Source organism: Tupaia chinensis, unplaced genomic scaffold, assembly GCF_000334495.1.
Source record: "Tupaia chinensis unplaced genomic scaffold, TupChi_1.0 Scaffold000320_2, whole genome shotgun sequence".
Taxonomy (NCBI): domain Eukaryota; kingdom Metazoa; phylum Chordata; class Mammalia; order Scandentia; family Tupaiidae; genus Tupaia; species Tupaia belangeri.
Genome location: NW_006159814.1, coordinates 1,031,087 through 1,041,072, shown reverse-complemented (window position 1 = coordinate 1,041,072; position 9,986 = coordinate 1,031,087). Strand labels below are relative to the sequence as shown.

At 42.9% G+C, this 9,986-nt stretch overlaps 1 pseudogene; it reads right to left on the bottom strand.

Moving 5' to 3' along the window:
- LOC102476478 (small ubiquitin-related modifier 2 pseudogene) overlaps window positions 1-7,022 on the bottom strand; it is a 7,990-nt pseudogene extending 968 nt beyond the window's left edge.
- Window positions 7,023-9,986: the final 2,964 nt, after the last annotated feature.

Below are 9,986 nucleotides of genomic sequence, written 5' to 3'. Positions count from 1 at the left end.
TAATAACATATACATACACGCTTTCAGAGATTATCTATGCAAATTTCCCACCCAAATGTTTGCATAACATAGATGTTATTTTGTTCCTTGCTTTTCTGCCTAACACTGTGTCTTAGAGATTCTTACTGATCAGCACATATAGAGCTATCTCATTTTTTTCTTCTATTAGTTCCTAAACAATCAGTTTATAAAGCTTTTAAAATAATACAGAAACATACGGAATGAAAAAGGGAAAACCCTATCACTGTTCTTCCGCAATTTTTTTTTTGTATCAACATAGGCACACAGACATGAAGTATTTTTAATAGCATTTTTAAAAGTTTATTTATTTCTTCTGAAAGAGAGAAAGAATGAGAGAGAGAGAAAGAGACTCCAACAAGGTCTTCATGCCTTGACCACCCCAAGCTTCAGTCAGCCAGAATGACAGGCAAGTGGATACACCTACCGTGCATAGGGAGCCCTGGGGTGCAAACTCAGGACGTTCCCATGTGACCTCAGCATCGCGGTGTGCCGCATCCCTGCTGTGTCATTGCAGCCAGGCTTTTTTGTATTCCTTTTTAAAAAGTTTCTTAATTTATGTTTTCCATGAGAGAGAGGGACAGAGGATACTCGGAGTGTTTTTAGAAACGTAAATGTTCAATGTATATATTATTTGTGACTTTTTTACTTTAAATATGTGATTTATAACTCTTTATTTTTGAAGATATAATATAGCTTATCCCTTTAGCTTTTCTTATTAATAAATGAGAAATTCATGAAATTTGGGGGCTGGATAATACATATACTGGGTGAAAAATGTAAAAGCTGTACAGGTGCACAGTGAGAAGAAAGTCTCCATCTGTCTCTGGTCCTCCAGCATCTTGTTCTCCTTTCAGATCCAGCCACTATTACTACTTGTTCTGTATTCTTATAGAGATGGTTCTATGCATTTACAAACATATATTTAAAAAAAGTCCTGGGGCCAGTAGGTGGTATGGTGGTTGAGGTGCTGGATTCCTACATGGCTGACCATGGTTCAAGTCCTGGACCTGGTGGTTTGCTTTCTCACTTTCTCTCTTTCTCTCTATCTCTGTCTCTCTCTGGAGAGCATGCATGCTCTATAACAAATTAAAAAATAATTATAATAAATAAAATAAAAAAGTCGTTAAAAAATACCTATCATTTTATAGACAAAAATTATCTATAAACATGGTAACGTGCTCTCTGTGTTTTTCTGCCCCAACTTCTGTTTTCTTTACATAGAGTAATCATAAATATTTTCCACATTCATATGTATACAGATGTCTCATCTTTAAAATATCCACATAATATTGTATTCCTTAACATAAATCTACGATAATTTTTATATGATCTTTTTGTCAATTATTTTACCTGTATGCCTGGGTAAATTTCTAGATTACAGAGATAGTTCACCTCCCCTGTTCCTTTGTCTTTTCTTATCAGTACATCCGTTCACTCATTCACTCACCTGTTTGTTTATTTAGTAATTTGTTCAACTCTGAAGCTTGTCATGTGCTACGTATCATCTTAACTTCTTGATTCTTTTAATCATTAAAAAAAAAAACATAGTATTATTTTGCACATAGTCAAAGACTTGGTCAACTGGATGCAAATGTTAAATATTTCATTCCTGTCTATTCTCAACTTTTTACTTGAACCACCGTAAGCTAACCCAATCAGCAGGGAGGGTATGAAACCCTAAGAGAGGACTAATATCTCTGGGTCCCTGGTTTCATCCTCCAACCGTCCTCTGGGGGCCCTGTGATACAGTTCCACCTAAACCCCGTCTCTCTGCCCTGACTGTAAGTGAGTTTGGCCAAGACTGGGAAGCCAGTCGATTGTGTTCCAAGTGCCAGATGAGTAGGAGAGAGGTCTCATCCCAGCCAGCGGTAGGTAAGTATTAGTCACACAGGGGCACAAACAAGTCTCCAGAAACCACACTTAGCCAGCTGTGGCCAGCAGTGTCCCATAGTTGGCTGCCTACAGGCACCTCTGTGCTGCATTAAGAAGGAGTTCCCACTTGTTGCGGCAACAAAGCCAGCTGCTGGGAATTAGGTGGTAAAGATCAGAGAAAGAGGAGGTGGCTGCAGGGACTGAGAGGGAAGGCAGAGCCACTCCCTGCACAAACAATGCCTGTGACTCTCCTCCATGGGAGTTGGCACCAGAAAAGGGGGTGGGTCTGAAGGCAGCTCTCCACACCCTCACCGTGTCTTCAGTGAAAAGAGAGAATCACTGAGGACAGATGGTCCTAATGGTGGAAATGGGAAACCCAGGGGAAGAATGGGAGAAGTGGAAGGGCATCACAGATCTCCAAATGCCCTAGATTCTATCCTCTCTGTTGTCAGAAGGAGGAGGATTTTCCAGCATCTGGACACTAACAATCCCCTCAGAAAACATTAAGTCAGAAATCCCATGTACTATTTCTCATCAAGACCCTGGGGTACAGGGGTGAAAGTTTATTTCTGCCAACCAAAAGAATAAGTTACAAGTATTCCTTTCCTTGCTTTGGGTGTGAAGTTTCCATTTAAATCTAAATACACACTTAATTTAAAAATGTTCAGTCTTCGGGAAGTGAATTATTGTATCCCCTACAAAAAGGCTATTTCCTTAGGATATACTCCCTGAGAGTGAATATATATTCCCAGAGCATTTGTTTCTGTAAATTTTTGCCATAGGGTACGTGTGTGCGCTAGAGAGAGACAGAGAGAGGGAGAAAGTGAGAAATCACCCCCAATTGGGGAGATGGCCATGCTGCAATCCTTTCTCCTTCATTCCCCTCTTGGGATTTTGGGCACACACACATACACACACACACACACACACACACACACACACACACACACTCCTGGTGTGTTTTTCAAGTTGCTGAGTCTGGGACTTGAACTGTGGAGTTGGTCATGTGGGATCCAGCACCTTAACCACTGGCCCTCCCAGAGTATTTTTTAATGAACATTTAAGAAAAGTTTATTAATTTGATTCATGATAGAGAGCATGTGCTTGTGAATGAGAGAGAGAGAGAGAGGAACCCTTAAAGTATCTCATTACCGCACCACCCCTTTCCTCTAGCCCTCCAGCTTTTCAGGGTCTTGGGTATGTGCATGTGCCTGGTGAGTTACAGGTTGCCTGGGATCAGATCCAAATCCACAGTTGGCCCTGTGACTTCCAGCACTAGGGTTCAGTATGCTACCACCTGTGCCACCGAGGCTGGGTCTCTCAAAGCATTGACAGAATAAAGACTGTGCTTTCACTTTGTTTATGCTTCTCCCATCTTTCATTTTCTCTTTTATTTATCGGTTTAATTATCCATTCCATGAACCTTTGTTTAGGGCTTACTATGTGCCAGGCTGAGCTCTCTGTCTTACCTTTCTTTTTCTCACAAGAATCCCTCTAGAACGCAAGCCCCATGCAAGCAGGTGCTTCTGTTCATTGTTTGTGTTCAGTACCCAAAATTGTGCAAGGCACAAACGTATTTGTTTAAACAAATAGATGGGGTAGGAATAGGACTATGTCCTTTTTATAGATGATAAGTGTCTCAGACTCAGGAAATTTAAGATAACAGAGTTCTTAAGAGCCAAAGTTGGAATTTAATTGTGTCTGACTTTAAAGGCAACATGGGTCAAACAGATGAAGGAGGTATTATGGGATCGCAAAGAAAGATGATGATTTTGCTTGGAGAATCCAGGGAGGGACTGAGGAAGATGTGGCATTCTCTCAGATGCTCATTGTTGGCAAAATAAGATTGGATCAAGCCTGGATTTAGTGGGAAATAAGTGGAGCCCTTGTTTCTGATTACCCTACTTGTATTAAGACTTCTTTAATGTAAATTCCCACCTGAGAACATTATACTTGGTCATGCATGATATAAGGCATGGTATAACTCTCTCTCTGGGTTTATTTTCGGTATATCCTTTCTGAAAAGTATTGCTAAACTTCTCATAGCTTTCTGAATCTTGGGGCTTGTCCTTCTGTCCCCTTTCTGGTTGTTTGGAATACTTTTGATTTCCAAATCCCAATATCTCCTTTTCAGAAGTCATTATGTAGAGTAAGTTATTCTGCTTAGCTAATGCCTACAAAAATCTCCATCATTACCAATGGCAGAACATGGCTCTGACAGCGTGCTTTCCCCTTCATCTTAACTAGCCGTATCCTTAATAATTGGAAGGGGAGAGAGACTATTCTTTGCTTTTGATCAACACTTGTCTCCTGCCAGGAGCAAGGAAGGATGTGTAGGAGGGAATGTCTCCGATAATAACAATAACAAGAGTAATGAGTGAGATTTTTCAACAGGATCTTGGGCAACTCAGCCACCCAGACCATTCATACGTGTTTATAGTGTTTTTTTGTTTTTTTTTTTTTTTCTCCAGCTAACAATGGTTTCCAAATGCCTTCCTTCCCTAGGCCCCCTCCCGAACATGCTCCTGAATGGTCCTACTGGAGATATGGAGGAACAGCTTTTAAAATCAGATTTTCCTGCTTGTTTTTGGCAGTGCATAGCTAAGTGGGGCGTCGTTCGCCTTTGGTTATGGGAAGGCAATGCTCATATGGTGCCTGCTTTCTGGATTTTTGTGACTGGGAGCACATACACGTGACTTTCCTGAGCCAATGGCAGAGCGGATGCTGCAGCAGCCTGTCCGAGTGCTTGAGGAAACCTTTCTTTCAGCGCCCCTCCCCTCTCACAGCTTGAATGTAATTGGAGTTGCGATGCTCATGTGTAAGAAACAGTCTGTGACTTCGACAACAATGAACTTACTTCCTACACATCCCTCTGTACCACGTCTTGGGTGATTTAAAAGAGGAAACAAGATTTCCTCCTCCTTGGCTCTGCTGGACAGAGGCTCTTCCAGTGTGGGTCAGGCCGGGCTCAGCTCTGTGGCTGCAGGAAGTCTCTCATCCTCCTCACCCCATTCACATCCTGGTACTGGGGGATGAGCAGGAAGTGGAAAGTGTCAGGCAGGGTCTTTCAAGCTCACAGTCAGCTCCCAGCAGCGCGTGGGCCTTTAGGAAAACAATGCAAAACTTTCCAAATGGTTCTGTTAATGGCTCTCTACAAATACACAGCACAGTTGTGTTTGGAAGGATTAGTCATAAAGTCCCTTGGTTATTTATTTATTTTTCTTTTCATTTTGCTGGGGGGGGGGAAGGAAGTCAAGTTTGAGTTGTTCTTAGTAATCTTCCTGGTTGTTTGAAATATCTGTGATGTCGATGGGATGAGCCACTCATGGGCTTCTGCTATGAAGGAATAGCCCGTGGTGGCCCCTTGCTCAGGATCAGAAAGACTGATTTGCCCAGACTGATGCTTGAAATTTGGGAACACATGGCCATGAACCAGGTGTCAGCTTCCAGCTGTTCTGAACCTTTGGATAGGTTGCATCACTGTTTCAGTGCCCGCATTTGTAAAATGAACAGGCTGGGCTCATTGAGGGATCTAGGGGAATGTTCTCCGAGTCAGCGAGCCTCTGACCACACCCGCACAGAGACACTGTGGAGTCTCACCCAGCAGTAAACCTTGGGTGCCCTTAGAGTTTCTTCTCCAGAGGGCATTTTCCTGTGTTCATCCCTCTGTCCCTTGCCTTGTGGGGAGGCTTCTTGCTGTGGGGACCAATTTCTTGAAATGTACTTTAGCAATGCCTACCGACTAGCCTATGGCCTGGTTGAGCAAACCAGCCATCTTCTAGAGTTTTTTATATTAAGATGATTGTTTTGGGGCCAGCAGATGGCATGGTGGTTAAAGGCGCTGGATTCCCACATGGCCATCTGTGGTTTGAATCCTGGACCTGGTGGCTTGCTTTCTTGCTTTCCCTTTCTCTCTATCTCTCTCTAGTCAAATTAAAGAATTGATCATAACAAACGGAGATAATTTTTTTTAAAAATGTGATTGTATTAATTTTTACCTTAGAATCACAAAATGGGGCCCAAACTTGGCAACTGCTTGTAAAAACTTTGCTTTGTCATCAACTTCTTTTAATTTTTCAAAGTTTATTTCTTCTGTGAGTGAGAGAGACAGAGAAAGAGAGAGAGAGAGACAGGAAGTCCTGACAGGGTCTTCATCCACAATCCACCCCCAGCCTCAGCTAGCCCAGATCATGGGCATATGCACACGTACTCAGTGTGTGCAGGGAGGCCTTGGGAACTGAACGTGCGACTTTCGCATTTGGGTCTGGCATCACAGAGCTTTGTGTTATTGCAACACTGTCTGGCCCCATCATCAACTTCTTTTAAGAACACTAGTCCTGAGGCCAGGTGGGGTGGTTAAGGGTTCCCACACGGCTGACCACAGTTCAAGTCCTGGACCTGGTAGTTTGCTTTCTTGCTTTCTCTCTGAGTCTCTCTCTGATGAGCATGTGTGCTGTATAGCAAATTGAATAATAACAATAAATAAATTAAATAAATAAATAATAAATAAACAAAATAAACAATAAATTTTGAAAAGTACCTTAGTCCTTACTGAGTTAAGTCCTGGCATAAAGCCCAGTTGAAAAAGCTTCTGGGGTTTTCCCTACTGTCCTGGCCCCACCACTTGTCCCACCTCTTTTCAGTGGTTAGGGTAGTAATAGGAAAAAGGAGCTCTGTTTTATAGAAGTTTGGCACTCGCCAAAAAAGAACATTTCCTAGACTAATTACCAGCTATTGCCTACTGACTATATTGGAATGTCAATAACTTTGAAAAGAAGACCTGTCTTAAGACACTCCGCCACTCCTATGACTGGAGAGCTGAGGATACTCCTCTTCGAGGTGAGATTGGTGTGCTGAAGCTCCACGTGAGATGTGAAACTCCAACTTCCTCTGATTCCAAACTCAAGGCAATGCTATCTGGCAGAGCTACTGCCACATGGACCCTTTCTAAATTTACAAAGTAAAGGTCATAAGTGGGAAGTATGAAAGGGAAATCAAAATCCATCTTTTGCGAGTCGTTTTTCTCACTTGCTGTAAGACTTATTCTTTGCATTAAATGGTAGTGTCCGTGTGAAGTGTTTGGTGCAAGACAGGTACTCAGTTAACAATGAGGGCCTTTTACAAGTCATGCAATGGGTGGGTGATCCTATTCTGAGTTAGCATCCTACAGGGCTAGGAGGTTGGAGGGAAGGATAGGAAGAGACACATATCTGCTGTTTGAGATCGTTCCTCTCTCCAGGACAGAAGTGGTTGCATGAAATAGCCATGACTCAGTGGACCCTAGGACAGCCTTCAGGGAGAAGGGACAGCCTGAGGGATGTGTTTAAGGAAGCACTGCCTGCTACGCTCTGGCCACCTGCAAGATTTTATACTAGTCTATACAGAGTTTGTATAGATCTCCAAGTGTTTTTGATTTGCTATAGGGAGCATGCACTTACCAGGGAGAGAGAGAGAGAGAGAGAGAGAGAGAGAGAGAATGAGGAAGCACCCCAGAGGGGATGGCCATGCCATAATCCCTTCTCCATTCTCCTCTCGGGATTTTGGGCATGCAAGCACATGTACCCTGTGTAATTTTCAAGCCACTGGGTCCAGAACTCAACTATATGAGATCCAGCTGTCTTAACCTCCACACTATCTGCTGGCCCAAGACATAAGTTTTGTTTTTTAAATCAACTTTAAGTGTATAGTTTGATGAATTTTATTTTTAAGTCTAGTGGATATGTGTGCATGCACAGAGAGAAAGAAAGAGAGAGAAAGCTCCCTCACAATGGGCCTGGTTATTACACAACCCTTTTTCCTCTAATTTTCTCTCCTATCAGGATCCCAGGTACCTGTGCATGCACCCAGCATGAAGCCTACAGACCTGAGATTCAAACCCTGTTTGGCCATGTGGGATCCAGATTCATTTGCACAGAGCCTAACTGCTGTGCTATTGGGTAGGCCCGAGAGAGGTATTTTTGACAGGTCTTGCAATTCTCCTGCCTCAACTTCCAAGTCTGCTGGGACAACAGCATCTCCCGTGTGCTTTCCTGCCCGTGCTACTGTGGCTGACCCCAGATCTTTTAAAGTATCACTTGACTGATATGTCATCTTCTTCCCCTGCACTACTTGAGTCACTTACTTGAGGGCTTCCTCAAGTGCAGAAAATAGCCAAGTCATTGAGTCTTTGCAAAGTCATCTGAGGCCTGGGTCCCTAGAAGTCCATGTTAGAGGCCTGTTGGGAAACCAGTCCGTAACTGGAGTCCTAGAAGAATCAGTTGTGGGCAATCCCAGTGAAGGCATTAAAATCAGGATGAGATGATGACTCTCCTTTTAATTCTCCTGTATCAGTATTTATTGAGTCACTGGGAAATCATGATGAATTTTTGCATAGCAAAACATGTCATGACTTTCCTGATGACCTAATAGATGAATGTCTATCAAATGCAAATTTGGAAACCAAAATTGAGAAGTATCCCCGAAAAACTGGAGGATGTGGAAAAGGCTGTATTGTTTGCATCAACAGGAATGTGAGACTGATCAGCTCTCCTAGTCCTGGTTCTCCTCTGTCATCCCTCAGTGGCCTACTCTTAAGTCCTTTAACTAGTTTAAAATCTAGTTAGGTTCTTATTCCTGTCATCGGAAATAGGCAAACCATCTCCGACGGAGTTTTTCTTTATTTTCTTTGCATCCATATTTCCCTCTTCTTCCATAGCTCAAGGCAACTAACTAAAGGGCCACCCCTTCCTCCTCCCTCTCCTCTTCTTCCTTTTTCATCTTTCTCCCCTTCTTCCCTTCTCCTCTTTCTCTTTCCTTTTCTTTTCTTTTGTGCTTTTTGTTTCGAAGTAACTATAGACTCACAAGAAGTCACATAAATAGTAGAGAGCCCCCTTTAACTTTCACTCAGTGCTATTATTTTGCCTAACTTCAGTTCATATCAAAACCAGGAAACTGACATTGGTATAAAACTACTAACCAGGACACAGGCTTTATTCAGATTTCCCTAGTTTTGTCTTTTTTTTTTTTTAAATTTTTTTCTTTATTTATGATAGAGCATGTGAGTGTACGAGAGAGAGAGAGAGAGAGAGAGAGAGAGAGAGGAGCACCCTCCAGCCAGAGTCTGGTCACACCACAATCTTCATTCTCTAATTCTCTAGCCCATCAGATCTTGGGCTTTCATACATGTGCCTGGTGTGTTTTAAGCTGACTGGTCCAGGGATTCTAATTATTTTTGTCATGTGGGATCCTGCTGCTTCTTGAGCAGTCCTTTAGCACGGTGCCACGGGGCCAGCTCTAGATTTCACCAGTTTCTACATGCATTTGTGCATACATGCTTATGTGCACAGCTGAATGTAATTTTACTACACATGTTATCAGTGATCATTGTAGTACTCAACACATAGAACTGTGTCATACCCCCAGGGACCTCCCCTGCTGCCCCTGACAACTGCACCCACCCCAGCCTGAAGTACATTCTCTTCCCTTTTCTTTTCTCTTTTTTTCTTCTTAAGGTTTTTTGCAATAGAGTGTGTGCACTTGATAGAGACAGAGAGAGCTAGTGAGAGGGAAAGTGAGAAAGCACCCCCTAAAAAGGATGGCCAGGCCACAATCCCTTCTCTTCCATTCTCCTCTTGGGATTTTGGGCACGCACACAGATCTGCCTGCACTTTGTGTGATTTTCAAGCCACTGGATTTGGGAGTTGAACTATGGTCAGCTTCATGGGAGTCCAGCACCTTAACCACCATGCCACCTGCTGGCCCCAGCTGAAGTTCATTGTCATGGACCAAACCAAAGCTCAATTACTGCTGACTCAGAAAACAAAAAACAAAAAATCTCTTCCTAGAACATTTAAACCTTCGACTTTTTCTTTCTCACTCTGTTTAGGTCAGTCCTCTGGGGACTGTGGCTGCGAGGCTGCAGCAGGGTGTGCTGTTATCCTGCAGACAGACTCAGAGTTCTGCCCAGACCTGCTGGACCCTGGGTATCACTGATATTCTTACCCTCCCTCTACAGCACCCCCTTTATGCAATATCTTAGAGCCTCAGTAGAGGACAGGACGAGAGTCCATGACGTATGATGCTTTTTTTTTTTTTTTTTGGAGGAGTTTTTTTTT